General features: G+C 38.9%; 1 protein-coding gene, 2 long non-coding RNA genes and 1 pseudogene across 4 annotated transcripts in view; 2 read left to right on the top strand and 2 right to left on the bottom strand.

Annotated features, from left to right (window-relative positions):
• LOC111333211 (uncharacterized) overlaps nt 1–19,682 on the bottom strand; it is a 101,849-nt gene that overhangs the window by 12,398 nt on the left and 69,769 nt on the right. The gene's annotated exons all lie outside the window — the stretch shown is intronic.
• On the top strand, nt 6,769–8,788 carry LOC148718749 (uncharacterized). 2 transcript variants are annotated; one of them, XR_015994294.1, is made up of 2 exons: nt 6,769–7,089; nt 8,308–8,788. It is a non-coding gene; the product is annotated as an uncharacterized LOC148718749 (long non-coding RNA). The 2 variants fall into 2 exon arrangements; XR_015994295.1 differs by lacking the exon at nt 6,769–7,089 and adding an exon at nt 7,298–7,561.
• On the bottom strand, nt 8,933–9,806 carry LOC148718748 (uncharacterized). The gene is made up of 2 exons (XR_015994302.1): nt 9,622–9,806; nt 8,933–9,295 (listed from the first exon to the last, which is right to left on the bottom strand). It is a non-coding gene; the product is annotated as an uncharacterized LOC148718748 (long non-coding RNA).
• On the top strand, nt 11,806–14,617 carry LOC148718747 (uncharacterized; annotated as a pseudogene).

Genomic DNA, 19,682 nt, shown 5'->3' with positions numbered 1-19,682 from the left:
TTTGAAGTAATTAACACTTCGCATGTTTGCAGTTAAAAGTTTCCAATGTGAACCTCCTCTAAATTGTCAAGCGAAGCAAAATCAATGGAATAAGTTAAATATGCACCAGAGCAAAATGTAGAGGTACACGTAAAAGAAATGGGTCGAGAAACGTTTGCAAAATCTGCTTTGACTCACCTATTGACCTCGTCTTTAAGTGTTTGGCTCGTCACGACATGTTAGTTTGTTTCGTGATAATTTCTTTTTCACAAGCGACCTTTGCTAAGTAAGTCGGCTTCATGTTGGTGACGTTTCCTGTTAGAACACTTTTCGGTGTTGTGCTGGTAGACATATAAACACCTGATACATTGCAACAATAGAGGACCGTTCAACGCGGTTCGATCACTTGACTGATCTGTCACGCAATTGAGTAACAGGCATCATCGAAGCCGTGACTGCACTCTTTTTAATGTTGGGAGAAGTAATTTTAAAAAGATCCACATATTAATTGCGTGCAAAGAATGACTCCAAATTTTTTAAACATAGTGAAATTCTAAAGTTGAATGTTATCGTCCCAAAGATTTGCTTTTTGCTTGACCTGCTCCGTTTTTTTGGATGTCACGCAACGCTCCCACAAAAGAACGGCTGCAGACATCCGAACTACATTCCTTTCTCATTGTCCTTGCGGTTTGTTCGCGGTCTATTGAACAGATCAATCACATACCAGAAAATCTGAATGACGTAAGGTTTCACGCGAAAATGTGGATGTGGCAGATGATCTAGTTATCATGTCGGGAGAAACACTGAAGAACTTTGTCAATGAGAGCTCAAAATGTTTCACATGTTCATCGTTGTGCCCTGGTAAAGATAGAGTATATATTTTTGGGAAAACTTCTCACAATTTCGTTGAAACTATAGAATCTACGCTTAACATAGACGTCGACAGCTACGCCAACGACACGAACGCTAGATTGTTTGAGCGGTTGTTAAAGTGCTACTGAAACGTAATTTTCATATCCGAGATTTTTGCAATATAATAGAGTTTGAACGTTATTTGCAAACGTTGTGCACTTTTTTTGGGCCAACGCATAGCGGAAAGTACATTTTTAACAATTCGAAGTTGACCGGTTGAGATCAAAATTGGCGGGCATCTTCGCGCGGCCAAAACAGCCCTGTGACGTCACTGGTTGTGTACTTCTGTGAAAGAGGGGTAAGAGCGTGGAGTGTGGCTTGCATTTTGGGAAGCCGAAAAAGAGGATTTCGGACAAAATGCCATCCTCGTCTTCTTCATCGGCGGCCATATCGGCATCTTGGCTATCTGCGAGAGGTTCGCCTGGATAGGGAGCAAAACTCCCGACTGATACCGACAACGAATCTCTACCAGTCTATTTAGTTAATCGGAAACTGACGAGATCCACAAGATTAGGATCGAAACCGCGGTCTTGCCCGACCATCTACAGAAAATGTCGAAAGACATTATAACGGCAGATGGGCTACTAAACGCCCCGGACCAAAGCAATGCCATTCAGAGAATGAAGAAAACATGGAGGCCTCATGCGACACCGCCACTGAAGATGATCTACTCGGCAAGTCTGAGGATAACGAACAAATCCCTCTGTACAAAATGCCAAGCAGAACATGCCCAGAATCCCTACAATATAGGGCGAGGGCCAAAATAAGAGCAGACGAGGATTTAAAAAATGAGATAAAGCAAATCCTTAACAACGCGGAGCAAGAAACAGTAAAGGCGATCATGTGCTTCTATGAACGTGAAATCGGTCGTTTTAATACCGAAATAAAGAAAAGAAAACGAGCCAAAACGGCTGGAACACTGAACACTAAGAACTGTAGTACGATCGAATCAGCGCGCGTGGCGCAAGCTGAAAGCAATCAAGACAACTTAACGATCGAGACAGTAAAAAAAAAAGGCTGTAAATCTACAAAGGCGAACGATTCGAAAAAGACGCAATCCCTGATGTGCGCACTCAGTGCCACACAAAAAGCAAATTCTCATGAAAAACTGGCATTTAATAGAAACGCAACCACTACTGAGCGAACTATACAAAAATCCGCCGCTCGTATCTTACAAAAGAGGGCGGTCGCTCAAAGACATACTCGTGAGGGCTAAACTTTGAATAGGCTACTCTAAACACACGCTGGGGAGTCGTGTAGGCCTGTCAACCCCATTTTACGGCACAATCTTCCTCTTCGCTACTGGAGACAAATTCGCTTCGTTCAGAAGAAGATTCACTTGACAAAACTTCAATATCTGCCATCTCCTTCGCCCACGAATACAAACAAACAGTGAGTGAAATAAACCATGCTCTCGGAGTGAACACAACCAGTGAAGTCATCAATCCATTTCGCTCGGTACCAGAGCCCGGACATGGTTTTGTGTAAAATTTTTGATTTGGACGGTTAAAAAAGATATCTTTCGCCTCATTTTGGCCAAAGCAAATTATCTCATGATGATCACCATATTCAAAACTACAGGTTAGAGCAAAAATTTCAGATACGAAAATTTTGTTTCAGTAGCACTTTAAAGTTTCAGCGAGCAACTGAGAAAGTAGAAGAAGCTAAAAACTGAACTGAAACTCTTTATTCGCACTACTTCAAGAGTTTACTACAGATTGTAAAAGTCAGAATATATAAGAAACAGTAAATTACATCAATAATCAAAACGAAATACAAGACGCCTTTCTATCGAGGCTAAGGGATAAACGCTTGCCTCGACCTACACATGGAGATCAGGAGGAAAAAAGCGCGTGCTTGCCGTCAACAAACCGGGCGAAGGCTTCGAGAACAATGCAATTTAGGTCGGCCAACGTCTCCTACACTATTTGTACTTCTTCATTTGCCAGTCCGCTGCTAGCTGTAGCGAACCCGATTAGTTATGTTCGTGGCTTCTTATCACCGGTACAGGAAATCGGCCCGAATTATCGAGTGTTTCCGCACGTTGGTACAACGCAACAACAATAACAATAATATGACCACTTTCATCGGTAACATGGTCAAACACGAGCGGGAGTGCTTGATATATTAACGATTTCCCGGATCCTGTAGGCAGCTTAACAAAAACATCTACGTACAGACCTGATTTTTTCCAGGTCTGATTTTCGCTATTGCATAAATAGCGCTATCTACTGCGAAGGATCGTGCATCATACGTATTTAATACCGCAGTGCAAAATATATGAACTTCATAAAAACATCTTCTTTCTTGACTAAAACTTTTCTAATTGCAAGCTTCTGGTGAGCATTAAGCTCGAAAATTTTGAACTTTGACGACGCTTTGCAAGCTCCTTTAATCACCGCCATTTGTCTTGTGCTTTCCCCATGAGGATCGCGATAGAAAACGATACCTGATTGGACTAGTCTCAAAAGGTGAGTCTGGCGCGAAAAGGTTCCTGAAAATGGAACCCGAGCTGTGATAGGCCAATTCGGAGAAAGGAATGTAGTTCGGTTGTCAGCAGCCGTTCTTTTGGGGGAGCGTTGCGTGACATCCAAAAAAAAAACGGCTGCGAGGGAGACTAGGTTATGATGACCTAGTTTGGAACAGGTGTTCTATATATGGTAATGGACGACTCACGGTGTTTCCCGCGAACAGACGGATGAGGAACGTAACGGCTTGGTTTGTTATGGATTTGCAAAGAATTGGCACAAGAAACTCACCTCTAGCAAGCCATAAATGAAATTATACAAAAAATATATCCTTTCAGCTTGCGTCTCTATTTATTGTGAGATTTGTCTGTCTCGTCGTGAGACCGTGAGATTGAACTGAAAATCGTGAGTCTCACGACAAAATCGTGAGACTTGAGAGGTCTGTATCTCTCGACAAGCAACAAGAATATCACGTAATAAGCAACATATTGCCATTTATTCATAGACGTGGACACGTGACTGGGATTTTTGGCACTTTGAATTTGAACAAAAATAAATCACCATAAAGCCACTTCCTTTCCATTTAAACCCATTTATTTTCTTACTTTTACTGTGTACCATAAAAGCCCACACTTTAACGTCAATTTCACCATGTCTTTTCCATTTTTCGAACATTCTTGGCGTGGCTCCTGATCTGACATCAGTGAGGTAACGTAATGTTATAAACTAGAAATAAATTATAGTTCTTGTAGGGAGAATTAATTGTTTGATGCTATTAGCGTTTGAATAATATTCAACTGCTTGATATGCTTAAACTAATAACGTCTGAATAGTTTATATAAACCAGCCAAATTCGTTTTGATTCTATACAAAAAATAGCAAATGGAATAAAAAAGAAAAATTGACTGACAAGCATCGTATTTTGCACCGCGCATGACGATTTTCCGTGTTCTCGCTTGTGAAATACGCTTCATCCGTGTTCCAACTTCCCATCTACAAGATCCGAACACGAGTGAAAGTGGACACGGCCGGGTACAAAACTCTGTCCAAACCGTTCAACCATCTCGTGAAGGGGTAATGGCCTTTAAGGGCACAAAATTCTATCAATACAAACAGAAATGAGAATAAATAGACTCTTCTCATCAAGCGCCATGGCTTGCACAGGTTCTCAGGACTTTCCAGTACCTATAGTTTGAACACGGTTTGAATAAGTTTCAATACTGCTGTCCTTTTATCAGTTGATATTAACGCAGATTATGGTCTAAACGACATTCACTCCTTGGTGGTCGTTTAATGACAGTAAATTACCACGCATTACGGTAACCTAAAAACACCCTTAGTGTAAGATAGATTAGATTCTCACAGAGACTTTTTCATCAACAATATTAAAGCTACTCTTCATCAGAAAATAAGGAAGAGATATTATGGAAGTATTATTATCCAACTACACCTAGACGAGTACAAATAACGCCATAGACGAGTACAAATATCACGCGGTATTTGTACTCGTCTATTGTAGTACCAGTTAAACAGGTTTTCTCGCATCGCGCAAGCGAAGACTTGGATTGTAGTTACGAAAAAAAAAAAAAGTGGCGGGCAATTTGAATCATATTTCCGACGACGAAGAGTCAGAATGGCTGGCAAATATAGGTCCAAGTTCATTAGATGAATCGAACGAAGAAAGACAGCTTGACGACCAGAATATTTCTTCATTTAATGAAGAAAATAGAAACAGCGACACAACAACGCGCCAATTCCGTTCCGCTTCGCATAATTCTGTCACGCACTCCCCGTAAAGAAATATCTGCGAAATTCGCCAGCACTGAAATAACAGTTTGGCCTGTTGGATAATAAATAACTTATTAGACGTCTTGTTGTGTAGTATTGCTGAGCATTTGTACTCGTTATTTTTATTTTGACTCGCCCTACGGGCTCGTCAAAATACGGCACAACTCGTAAAAATACTCAGCGATACTACACAACAAAACGTCTAATTATCAATTATTCCACGAGTGCGCGTTGGATATGAGATGATAGATAGCCAACGAGGCACGTAGCACCGAGTTGGCTGTAATCATCTCATATCCAATAAGCGCGACTGGAATAATTGTTTTATTAAAAAAAAAAACGCTCCCAAGATATTATACAAATCTTCTCGACTTTATTTCGTGAGAAGAGACCGAATGTTACGATGTACAGATATTAGATTATGGTATATTGGTTGATATACCATAATGGCTAAGCCAATAAAAAGTCTTGAATTACATTATCCAATGATCCAGTTTTTAACAATAAGATATATCTATTTAGCAGATCGCCTTAATTTTTTTTGGCAAGCGCGCAAATAATTTTTTCAGAACTTTGCTTAGTTGTTTCTTTGGAATTTCATAAAAGACAGCTATAATAACCCTTGCCATGGCAAGAACATGGCAATCATTTGTTCTATAGTTTCTGGGAATTTTTGTAACACTACTGACGCTTGAACAAGCAAAGCGTGGTACTACGAAAACATCAGAGAGTACTCCTTGGTAAAATAAGCTCAATTTCCCTTTCACATCCAATAATCTTCAACTGTCTTTTTATGGCATGTAATATTCCTTTTGCAAGATACAAGGGGGAGTCCCTGACAAGATTGATTTTCCCATCTTGGATCAGGTCCACATTCTCCCGACCATCAATGAAAACGTACAAGCCATGCTGGAGAAAGGTTTACTGTTTTAATGACACAATGTTATGAGACAATTTTTTGAAAAGTTCTCAGAGAAAATTGAAATTGACAGCTCCAGAATTCACACTTTACAGCTAGTGTCACGCAAGTAGACGAAAAGAACTGTTACTGGAGTAGGATACGTACGACTACGTTCAGATAAACCTTGCAGATATAACTAAATGAATAAAACTTGGACATATCCTGCTTTTTAAAATATTAATAAGGTTTAAATCAGCGAACTTTCTCATGCTAGTGATGCTGATCTTTGGACAAGCGTAAGTAAGTAAGTAAGTAAGTTTATTTATTCACGTTGAACATAAAAGAACTTACGACAAAGCTCGTAAGAACGTGCGCTTGCTAAATACTAAAATTTATGTTATAACATGTAATAAAAAGAATGAAAATCGTAATCTTTACAATTTATGATTTATGACCCATCCCTTCCAACCCGAAAATGCGCAGTAAGAAATCCCCAACTACTATAACTACTCTAATGCATAATTCAGCATTAATTAATCGTCCCTTCTGACCCGATTTATATATAAAATATGTAATACCGAAGCAGTCCCCAACTACTATAACTATTATAATGTTCAATTAAATATCGGTAGCTCTGTCATCAAAGATGCGTGCCGACAGTTTGTCGACGGATACATTATAGACACAGGTTGTTTCACACGCTACATAGTTTATATTAGAGAGCTTTAGATTCGAGTGCGAGAACGAGTACGAGTACGAGTTTTAACCGCGCGAGATCTGGCACTAGTATCTCGTACTCGTAGTCGTGCTGACGAAAATTGTAACTTTAGATTCTAAACAAATGTATCGATCCGAGTGCGAGGGTTTTACTGTAACAATCTCGCCATGTTTAGCCAAAAAAACTATCCTATTAGCATCCGTTTACCTCCTTTGCGATTTATGAAATCACAACGATGGGAGGCAACATCCTTACAAGCAGTATGAAAGGATTGACGATGTTTTTGACGCCATTTCTCCTGAAGAGTTTGCAGCCGAGCTCAGGTTTGTCATCACAGGATTGCCTCTCCTTCTTCGGGCATTAGCAATTCCAGAAATGTTTACTTGTGCCAATGGCACGGTATGTTCAGGAACGAAAGGGCCGTTGATTTTATTGAAACTTTCTTCTTACCCATGTGGTCTCTCGGATATGATTCCTCGCTTTGTTCAGTGCCCGAACTGAGCTTAATCTTCAACGAGGTGATCAGCTTTACTTACACGAACCATGGATACTTGCTCAAAGATCTCGATCAACCCTGGCTGAGTAGCCAACATCTGGAAGACTTTGCTCTTGCTGTCCATGGAAAGGGAACAGCTCTTGAGAATTGCTAGGGGTTTGTAGACCTGACAGTTCGCCCAATTTGTCGCCCAGGAGAGAACCAGCTTGTACCCAGTGGGCACAAAAGGGTACATGCCCTAAAGTTTCAATCATTTGTTGCGCCAAATGGTTTAATAGCCAATTTGTATGGACCAGTTGGTAAGCTAATACGCTTATTTGCATCGTTCTGCTGTAATGCCCCCCCTTATTTAAGCCCCCAAATTTGAAACTGAATTGAAGTGTCACGACCGTAAATCCTCGAATAAGCACCCCCTTCGTATAAGTTCCCCTCCTATCGACCAAAAATTTAAAATAAGTACCCCCCTCAAATAAGTGCCCCCTCCCATCCCCTCATTTTGTGGATGAGTAGTGAGAAAGCAAAGGATGCATGGTTTTCATCGTGTAGTATTAGATTTGTACATTGCACTAATGGTGAGTTAAACTCTAGGATCAGTTTTTTACGTCAATAAATAGTTAATTTTGTTTATGTTTAGATGATGTATTAAAAAAATGGTCATGTCAGGCCACCATTTGGGAAAAATTAAATAAGCGCATTTTCTCATAAATTTGAATTAAGCTCCCTGGGCGCTAATTGATTTGAGGATCTACGGTATCTACACCTAGAGGAGTGGGCTGGAAAGATCAAAGCTATCAGGAAACATTTTCGGTAGTCAGCCCCTTGGTAAGAGCTTCATTAAATGTAGCCTACCCTTGAATCCTTACACAAATATCTATAACCCAGCCCCTACTAAATCAAAATGGCTATTAACCAATTAACTTGGAAAATCAAAAAAAAATTTAAATCACAGTTTGTAACTCAACAGTTACCTGCAGCTACAAGAGTGTTATAACACTAGCTACTGATATAAATCCAAGTATGTTTACTCTATAAATTTTCATTTCAGAGGGTAAAAGGCATGATGCTGGTATGTTAAGAATGTTTGGCCTCCTTCATAACCTTCAGCAGCATTCATTTGATACCAGTGGACAACCACTGTGTATATATGGCGACCTCGCCTATCCACTCAGATTCATCTTGAAGGATGAAGTAAAGTCAGGGAAGCTGTGGAGTGGGTGTTTAGCAACATAGTAACATACTTCGCTTTCCTAGATTTTAAGAAAAACTTAAAGATTGGATTAAGTCCAGTAGGTGTAATGAATTCAGTGGGTGCTCTGCTTCGGAATGCACGTATCTGCTTTTATGGATCAACTACAAGCACCTATTTCTATGTTCAACCTCCTACATTAGATGATTATTTTCAGGTTTAAAGTTCTTGATTTGCTACATCATAGTTAGTACCAACTATGGCTACATTTAAGCAATGCAATTTGGCAAAGTGATGAGAAGATAAAAGAGAAGAAGTGAACCAAATTATAATTGTAATTATATTTTCTGCTTGTAAATTTCTATGTATAGTTAGCAATGAAAGGAGTAATTGATGAATATGGGATGTGGATCCATGGCCATCAATTTTTTTTCCTTTATGGAGAATTTTCAAATCTAAATTAATTTACTTGAGAAAATCAAAATTGTAAATATGTATAATTTTTAATTTCAAAACAGCTGAACTGACTTTGTAATAATAATACAGTACATTTATATGATACAACTAAAAAGATGTAAAAATAATGTATTCAGATATTTTACCATACAAACTCTTCCTTAGTTTTCATTTCATAAATATAATGGTATTAATATGACAATAATTAATGAGAAGCTAATAAAATGTTTCAGCGTTCAAGGTTTTATTATAGTGTTCGGCGATTTTCGTCCAAGATATACCTCTCTCTTTTGAATCTGGTCAGTACTTGTGAGGCTCTTCAACCAGTACTTCTCTGAGAAGCATAGTTTCGTGTTTCCTTTCCAAATAAAAAGTTCTCGTTTCGCTATCGCTACGAATATAAGAAAGTCGGGAAAGTGTCAACCACATTACAACAATTCACTGTTTATATCCCTCATGTATGGTTAAAATTCAAAGGGTGAAAGTGCTTTTTAAGGCTCTCATTTTTCAATTTAAATTTATTCGACTGGCGATATGTTGTTTACGTGTGTAGACCTCAGAATTTCGTGAAAATAGGTCGACCAAAAAGTATCAAATATGAATGAAATCAGGGTTTGTAATAACATTCAATTCGATAAAACCTCTGTATAGGGCTTTAAGTTTGCTTTTGCTGACTTAGAAAAAGACTAGGGTAAGTTTAAAATACAAAATACTCACCTTTCGAAACTCGTTCTCTAGAGGACGACTTCTGGTCAAAATCTCGTTGTCGACGAGCGGCGGACGACGAGTTTCCCGCTTCCGTGACAGTGTCACGCAGAGCTACGCATGCGCAATGTGAGCACGCTAGTCAACTCGTACTCGTACTCGTTCTCGTACTCGAATCTAAAGCTCTCTATTATTTATTATTTGATCAGTGTTTGTCTTTGAAAAGCCGGAGTTCTCGTAGATTTTACATTCTGAAAGATAAAACTAATAACTGAAATGCCCAGTAAATAGATTTGCAACCGAAACCGAAGGTATCAACAAAATGCAACTTTTTGGCACAGTAAACAAACTGACAACAAGCAAAAATCTGCCAGAGTCTATCACCAATTAAATTAATTTTCTAGATAAGAAATAGAAACCAAGTCTTATCTTCAGTTAGCTTATCATGTTTTAACTTCAAATGTACTTTTCGACATGTGATCAATTGTTTCTTGATGGTAAAGTTAGTTGAAACTTCATTATGGCGGCTGCAGCAAATCTCGAAAATAAGCAAACTTCAAACAAGGGTTACTGCAAAACAAAAAATTATCCCACAAAATTGAAAGTATATCTGAGAACGTCTATCCTTAAACTGTATCTGCAATATAGTTATTGGGTTCTTCTTCGCGTACCAGCAAGCGTTTTTGGCAGTTGTTTTAGGGTACCATAGAGCTATTGAAAAACAGCCGCAAGGTGTCATCGAGAAAAAACATTCATAAAATATTTATAACGAGAACATATCTGCTTTTCATATCATCAATGAATTGTTCAAGGCCCTAACTATAATGTTATCGCAAAGGAAAATTCACAGATAATTTTCGACTTACGCTGGCAAGTCCTGAATATGCCAGAATATCGAAATTTGGCTCGATCCGCACTCGACCGTTTTTATTTAACTACTCTCAAAAAAAGAAAAGATTAGAAAAAGCTAATCCTGTTTTGGTGACTTTGGTACAAGGGTCTATCAATATAGAAAGTATGAGCGAAATCGATTTTTTGGCTGTGTCCGCGATTTTGATGATCATATCTTATTTTTACTGACAGTGCCTCTTAAACCTTCAAAACAGTTGATGGCAATTCTTACCAATGGGTGGAATTAACAGTCATACATCGTTTATTTTAGGAATAGATGATGAAGGAGAACATAAGTTGGCGGTCTTATGGGTGGCACAGTTTATTGCCCCATACATGAACAAAGGAACAATACACTTGTAGCTGACTTGTAGTTTTTTAAGCTTTAGATTTGGATCTTCAAGACATACGAGATCGTGAATTCATCGAAATCAGTGTCAAATTAGGAAGAAAATTATATGCAAGAGTTGTGAAAGACATGGGTTTTAAACCTGAGTTCATAAATTGTGTCTGTATGTCGCCTATCCAATTAACAGAAAGATTACCAGATGTACGGATTCATCTTTTTTTGTACCGCTGATAAAGATTTTTGTTTAATTTTAGTTAAGACAGTTGGAAAAAGTTAGGAAGGGATCTAGGAATAAAAGAACGAGAACTAGATCGACTTGAGCTCATGTTTGTGGAACCCACAGAAGAAAATGAATAAGCTATGTAAAATTTAAAACACTTAATTAAAGAGGAATTTTTTATTTTTTAGATCACCTTGGGATGACAAGGATGATAGGTAGAGCTAACCAGTTTTTCTTAACTAAGAAAAACCAAGTGGAAATTACCTGGTTACTCGGAATGTCTAAGTTTAGGAAGTTAGCAAAACATCTAGGTTTGTCGGAAAAAGAGTTAGAATGTATTGCTCATGATGTAGCATTTATAGAAGATAACATGGATAAATAAAAGAGTTGCATGGAAAACATTTGTGTTATTTGTGTCCATCATGCGTAGAGGTAGAAAACGAATTCAACGCGGGGGTGCTTCAGTTCGCAAAGTCCACCGTATCTTGCGTCGCGGTCCTTCGACCACAGATAAATTAGCGTATGCAGCAAGTATGTTGTTATCGGGGCCTGCGCTAAGGTTAGGAAAACTCGGAAGCTTATTGGGTAAACAAGTTTTGAAAGGCATTGTGGATAATGTAAAACATTATCAGATAACTTTTGGGAGTAATTCAACATGATGCCTTTGTGGTGGAGACGATGTCTACGATACTTTCATGATCGCCTAATTGCATGCCTTTGTCGTAGAATTGAAAACATGATGTTCACAGAGAAAGACGGAATTCTTTACGGATGGGTTCCTCAAAGTTGTGAAGTGATGTTGTATGAATATAACGTAAGACCCAAAATCTACCAGATGTCAGATCATATTTTTCATTTCATGGTATTTATGAGAGTTTACACACCGAATCTAAATATGGCGGACGGCGCGGGGAGAATGGGCCGTACGTCACGTAAACGAGGCTGGTCAGTCATCAAGTTTTCCCGCCGTCTTTGATATTTTTGCTGAAAACATGGAAACTGAACTTACTGAGGAAGATATTGTGGGAGCTAGCCTCTGTGGAAGACAGCCCTGTTTTCTGAAGAACGACGAGCTCCGTTTCTGGCTCAAATGTCGTGGAGATTCTTTGAAAGGTCTCAAAACGAAGGCACAACTTGTTAAGCGGTAGGTGAGATAGACTGATAAACTCACTTTCACTTCTTTGTAAGCTTTACTTTCGGAGATAGTTGAAACATTCGAGGCGTTTGCAGTTTAATCAAAAGAAAAATAAAAGGAGATTATCACTTTATAAAAGTCAGCAATATTACAGAATTGTTATAGTTGGATTATTAATAAGAAATAGGACCGTTTCGCGCTTTTCGACTCGTCAAACTTGTCAACCCTCTCTTAATACGAGTTTGTTAGTTAGAAATCACTTAATATCAGCAGTCATTTCAAATGTGCAATGTTATTTATTGTTTTGCTGCTTTAGATTTATATAAGGGAACTTTTTTTTTCAGAGTCGAAGAATACATTAAATCCGGCAGAGATAAAAATGTGATCGACCCAGATGACAAGATATACAAAAAACGTAAACGATTAAAAACAGCGCACAACAATCCAAGTGACAAGTCAGATTTCTCTCTTACACCCTTGTATCCTAAAGATGGATGGGGTAAAAGTCTTCAAAGGATGCCGTTTTTCACGAGCTGAAATGAATTTGCATATTGCCAAGACAGGGAAGAATCTTGACCCAAGTAAAAATCATTCTGTGCCGACATGTATCAGGAAAGCGACGACATTCGAAAAAGATCGCTATTTGAAAGACATTGAAACTGCTAGTGACTCAAATTTCTTTTATTTTAAAGCACGTTGCTACCATAGCTTTAGCAAAAACGACCCACCCCATAACATAAAAGTGGCTTTGTCGATCATTTCTGGAAGTGTTATCCATGCAATTTGCACCTTACAGGATTACAGGAGAACTCGGATATTGCAACCATACATTAGCATTGATGCTTATAATCTGCAAATACAGTTTACATGAATGTAATCATGTGAACGATCTAAACAATGAGGATGAAATGAACCCTAAGGAAGCCTGCACTTCAAGATTGCAACTTTGGCATAAGAGAGGTAGAGGAGCTGTGATAAAACCGCAACCAGTGATGGATGTCTTTGTGTCTAAAATCAAAAGTGAAGCTAAAATATCTACTACTTCAAGGGAACCAGGAGTCAAGTGTCTTTTGTATGAGGCTAGCAACTCCATACAGAATCAGATACAAGCTGAATCTAAACTTCAACTAAAAATTGAGGCTATAAATCCCAAAATGGCCCTGGCACAAATCATGGCATCCAATACTTCCAACCAACCAGATTGTATTGAATAAAAATTTGGCAGTTGTGCTCGGGGATCATATGGGAGCTACCAACTAGCTTTTACTGAAGACAACTTTAATGTGTACATGGACATATCTTCATTGTCAAGAGTACCTTTACAAGAAATCTATGAATATCCATTATTTCCTTTGATGGATAACCAAGATGATGTTTACACAATACCAGAAGAACTTGAGGAAGCAGAGCAGAGATTACTAAGAAACATTAAAGTGGACAAATCTCAAGTGAATGACATTGAAACTAAAACAAGAGGGCAATCAGGCAGTGAGGAATGGAAAAGGGAAAGAAGGTTTAGATTTACTGCTTCCAATTTTGGATTGATTGTGAACAGAAAAAAACAACATGAGTCCCTTGTTAACAATCTTCTACATCCAAAACCTATAAATAACAGATTTACCAGGCATGGGAATCAGTATGAAAGTATTGCAATAAGACAATACCAGAAGTACATGCATTCAGTAAAAAAGTTTACAAGTCAGGTCTTGTTGTTTGTTTAACCTCACCATACCTTGGTGCCTCCCCAGGTGGCAAAGTTGTAGACAAAGACTGTAACTCATCTTTTTTTGGGCTTATTGAAGTCAAATGTCCAGAGACAAAGTTTATGGTAACACTCCTTGATGCCTGTTCTCATGATGGGTTCTTTTTAGAAAATTGTGATGGCCAGCCAAAGCTGAAACGAGACCACTCTTACTACAAACAGGTACAGGGCCAGCTAGGAATCACAGGAGCCAAGTGGTGTGATTTTGTTGTTTATACAAGCAGAGGAATGAGCATTGAGAGAATCCCATTTCAGGAACAGTTCTGGCTCAATCTACAACAACGTCTGAAAGATTATTACTTCACACACTTTATCTCCAAAGCAGCCAGTGAGTTTAGCAAAAGTCAATGACTCGTTTCAAAACCTTTTATGCAAAACATAAAAATGACATTCTAATTCATGGATACAGCAACTTTTCTAGTACATAGGATAAAATCATGTTCAGAAAATATGGAATACTATTTTGCATAATAAACCATAAACTGACTGCAAATTGAAACAATGGGGTGACAATTAGTTAGTTTACATTTAATTTGGCCTGATTATATAAAGTACCAGGGTTTACCGGTGTGTTTTGTCTCCCCTGCTAGTTAAAGGAAAAAGAAAGCAGTTTGGTCAGCCCACTTCATAATAATCAGGACCTTGTATCACACTTTAATAAGTTGTATCTTTCAATTGCATTGTGTTGTTCTCATTGTGATCTATCTATGATACCCTTGGATGGCTAATTTAATCACATATCAAAGCTGTGCAACTCCAGAAAATTACTGAAAAGAGTAATATTTGAGTGATTTTCCTTCTAATTTGTGAGTGACATTTAACAAAAGAAAACAATGAGTTTTAACACTAATGCTATTTAATAGTTAGGATATTCGTTTAATGATGAGGAAAAGGACACTGTACATGTAATAGCCATGTATTGGCACTACATTTTAATTACCTTTGAAAGAAATGAAACTTAACAATTACCAAATTTACCTGTGTATCATAGTTACAGGCTTTAGTACAATACTTGATACAAATGAAATTTAACAAAAGTTTGTTTTTGGTTAAGGATGAAAAGTAGATTTCCATATGGGTATGTTAATAAAGGCATTATGGTTAACACATTGAATATGTAAAATGCGTACTGATTGTCATAATGATATACATGCTTGACCACACAAAGTATGGTTGAGTCATTCATTCTGATATGAGAGGGTCATGTGTATTGCATAGGAATGCGCATACAGACCACATTTGACTAACCACTCCAAACATGCTGAGGGGAATCACTTTGTCCCAGATATGAAAGTTCTTTATTTTGTTAATAGCCCTCTCAACATGAATTCTTACGCTAGCTATTTGCTGGGTTTTGACAACATTTTCAGCAGACATTTGTGAATCACCTCCTAAAAATGGTGGGATGTTGTTCTGGACACCCAAAGGTAACAAGTCATCAATTTGAAACCCTTTGTCTGCCATGACCTGGTCACCACATTCAAAATCTTGAGCCAGGAACCCACTCCTCGTTACAATTTCTCGGTCACTGATGCTCCCTGTGTAAAGCTGGCTGATAAATGTTATTGCTCCGCTGGGAGCAATACCGATCAAGGCCTTTAAGGTGACATGATTTTTATACGAACTAAAAAGTTCACTGTTTAAAAGCAAACTGCTAGGCATTTCACATCTCACCTCTGTGCAGTCTATTATGACTCTCGTGGGAGGGTATTTTTCCTTGAATATAGCTGGCATAGTCTCATCAATAGTCCTCCTTGAAGGCCATATGCATATAGGAGCAAATTTAAGGTACATGAAGTTTATCCAAGTAACAAAAATTCTGCTAATGGTTGACTGCCCAACACAATACAGATGAGCCAGATGTAGTTCTGCAAAGCCTCTCCTGAGTCGGCATATCACAATGAAGAACTGGTCCCTTGGTTTGATTTTGCATTTGGGTCCCCTCTTGTTGTTCACATATTGTTCAGTCTGTTCACTCCCTTCTTCATAAAAGTCATCTGGTAAGTCTTCACTTACTTTTTCTTTGGGTCGTATGTTTTCACAATCTGTTCCTGGATCAACGTATTCCAACATCGCGTTAAAGACGTTTATGTTTGGAAAACCAGTATAAAAAGCAACATCTTGGTCACGATCGAACCGATCAACACAAAATGTTCTCGACTCTAGGCTCGAGTTGGTGTCTTCGAGGCTCCTTACTTTTGATTGGAGACTTTCGTTTTCTTTTAAAAGTTCCTCGGAACGACTCTTTTGTTCAGCTAATACTTCCTCAAGACACACCAATTTGTCTTGTAATTCCTTACAAGAAATACAAGTGTTATCATCCTCCATACTATCTCCAGAATGTTGCTCTTCTTCTACAGCCGATTCAGCAATAACACATTTCTTAACATTACTATATCTAGAATGTTGCTCTTCGTCTACAGCCGATTCAGCAATAACACATTTGTTCTCCGTACGATCTCCAGAATGTTGCTCTTCTTCTACAGCCGAATCAGCAATAACAGATTTGTTATTTTCTGGTGTTTTGTCCAACTTTCGCTTCCTGGACGACGATGCAGTCGAACGCAATCGGTTTTTGGGCGGCTTTCTCTTCTTTGGAGAAACACTCCAGATAAATCTCGACGGAACTGACGTTTCCGATGGATGAACCCGTCCAGTTAATGTTTTTCTAAGATCAGAGGGTTTGAAATGTAGTGAGCAAACTTTAGTTTTTTCAGTTACTTGGAAATCCCTCCCTTCGTCGCGTCGAATGGCGTGGATCTATTGTTTTCTCCTTGAACGCTCCTTTGGGAAGTTGAAAAACGAAACTTTTTCGCCTTTTCCCGACTTGTAACCTCTCAGAGTGCAACCAACAACGCAGCAGTGTGAAGGCATAGTTTGAACGAGGTACAATCTCGATGCAAATCAATAAAAAGCTTCGTATAAAAACTAGTTCAATGAATATAAACATTTGAGTTTGCAAAGCTGTCGACTGACCAGCCTCGTTTACGTGACACAAGGCCCAATCTCTCCGCGCCATTCGCCATATTTAGATTCGGTGTATGGGGGAAAGTATACATACAACATACGAGATGTAAATGCGCCGCACACGGCTGCACTCTTATCTCTCTGTAGTTAACTTAGCTTGCATCCTTTCCCTTGCCAATTAAACAAATGGCTCTTAGTCGCTTAGTAAGACTTCCTAATGGACTGTCTAAGACCTTCTGGCCACGATACCGAAGAGCAGGACGTCTCGTCAAAGATAGAGGAAACGATCGTTACCATCTGATCAGCGTTGCTCAATCACGGGATCCTAACCGTGTTGCTACACTAACAAGACTTCACCGTTCCCGAAACCCAGCGAACTTGATATCAGTCACCATATCCCCCGCAAGCCCAAAAGGAGGTTTGTCGTCGACCCATGTTCCATCTTTAATGGTCTCAAATGTTATGTCCTTGGCTCCTAAAATCGATGAATTACGCCATGTTGTTCAGAATGCAAATTTGGATTGTATTTGCATCACAGAATCCCGGCTTCGGAGTTCTATTCATGACAACGTGGTTGCTTTAGAGGGGTTTAATATCATTCACAGGGATAGAGTCGAATCGGAACACAGCGGTGTTTGTATGTACATCAAAGATACGATCAATTTCACTGTTCTGGCTGAGTTACAAGATCTAGACCCATCTTTCGAAATGCTTTGGGTAAAACTTAGGCCGTTCCGTCTCTTAAGGGGATGTAATTTTATTGTTGTTGGGACGCTTTATCATCCGCCAAGCGCCCGTTACCCAGCAATAATGGAATATTTAATCAAGTGCTTATCAACCATTGAATCGTGCTATCCCAACTGTGGTATTCTGATTGCTGGGGATTTTAATAGATTGCAAATCACACGCCTCCGTAATAATTTCCAGCTAAAGCAAATAGTCCATTTTCCAACGCGAGGCAGAAGGACACTTGATCTAGTCCTTACTATAATTTCTGAATATTATCAGGATCCCATCGAACGCCCGCCTTTCGGTTTATCTGACCATGCCTCAATTGAGCTCCAACCGAAAGAATTTCCGGGTAGGAAAAGTCTTAAAGAGGCAAAGAGATAAATTGTTTGTCAAGTGGAAAGGATACCCAAGCAAATATAACAGCTGGATTGAAAAGAAAAATTCAAAGTGATTCTTGTACTGGTACATGACACATCATGAGAGGTGGAAGTTTAAGGCGATTTAAAGTATATGTAGCCGCAGACCAAGGTGGAGGCACCATGATGCGATGGAAAATTCGTTTCCTTACACCCCACCGCCTTTCATTGGATCTTGGGGTGATTTCCAAATGGGCTCTGGGGTGAAAGACATAATCAAAAGATGTTGCCAACGGTACAGGCAGAGGGATTAAAAGGGCCTTCACCAAATTTTCACCGTCAGAATTACCACGCGGTGTCAAGAGAGGTTTTGATGGAAGCTGTGAAAAACGAAGCTAAGAGAAAAGTCGAGGAAAATATGCCGAGGAAAATATGCCAAGGCCATTTTTAGCAATGCCCAATACATCGTGGCTTTTAAAAATCCAAGAGATAAAATAGCTTTGCGGACATTACTGTTACAGATGTACACCACCAACTGGCAGGCTGTCATGGATACATAAAAACATTTGTGCAGACAGACCGCATGGTTATTTTTGTTTTGATGTACACCTAGCAAGTAGTGATTCTACGATATTTTTAAGTCATTTGTTACGCCACGAAGGGTGTGTACGGTGTTACAGACCTAAATAAATAAGCAAGATTCGAAGGCAAAGACGCAGTTATTCTAAAGGCGAGAAGAGTCAAGAGAAAAAGAGGAAAAAAAGGAGGCATTTTACCTTTAGCAGCAATCATTCCTTCCCTTATTGCTGGTGGTAAAGCAGTAGGTTTAGGTGCATTAGCAGGAGCCGCTTCGATTAGAGCTAAAAAAGGATTAGACGCTCTTACCAAGAATAGGCGACGATGATGAATAGTATCAAGAGAAATGTATATTTCTTAAAATCCATCTTACGAGAAAAAAATAGAAACCATCGTATGGAAAAATTACTTACCGCAGGTGAAGATCAATCAGTGAATGTACCTAGAATATGTTAGAGAAAAAGATACCGTTATCTCCACCGACGTCGCTATACTCAAGAAATATAAAAACGTGTTACGAGAAGTCGGGAAGCGAGCCAACTTTTTGAAAAAGCGGCGTCAACTCCTTAAGAAGCAAAAAGGCAGGGGCTATTGGAGTGGTATGAACAAAGCATTCTGTCAGTGTTTAAAATGAACCAAAACGTGTGCAAGAGGGTATACACCAAGTGGGCACTTGTATAACGTTTCATTTGAAGTTCAGTGACGACGACAACTACAACGATACTCGCGAAACACCTGAATGTAAAATAACCTTAGCTCAAGTAATTCATTGGTTACGTGTACGCGTCTCAGAACCTTTACTAAAAAACGCATGGAGACGGTCCTCACGGTAAAACCTGAAGAGTTTCGAGTTTTGGTAGACTATTACAAAGGAAGAATTACCGAAAGTACTTTATAAGATAAAGCAGCACGTGTGGCAGCCAAAGCGCAACTTGTATTACTAGATCCTACGACTCCTGCGGCTTTAAAAAAACCTGTGTTCAAACAGTTATTGATGAAAGAATGTAAATTAACCGACTAATTAAGACAGGTCCTTATGTCTGCCGGTCCGGAAGCGCCACCTCGAGATGACCAGAGAAATTTGT

Source organism: Stylophora pistillata, chromosome 12 (assembly GCF_964205215.1).
Source record: "Stylophora pistillata chromosome 12, jaStyPist1.2, whole genome shotgun sequence".
NCBI classification, from domain to species: Eukaryota; Metazoa; Cnidaria; class Anthozoa; order Scleractinia; family Pocilloporidae; genus Stylophora; species Stylophora pistillata.
Note: the sequence above shows the minus strand (reverse complement) of the source record. Positions and strands in the feature narration are given on the sequence as shown.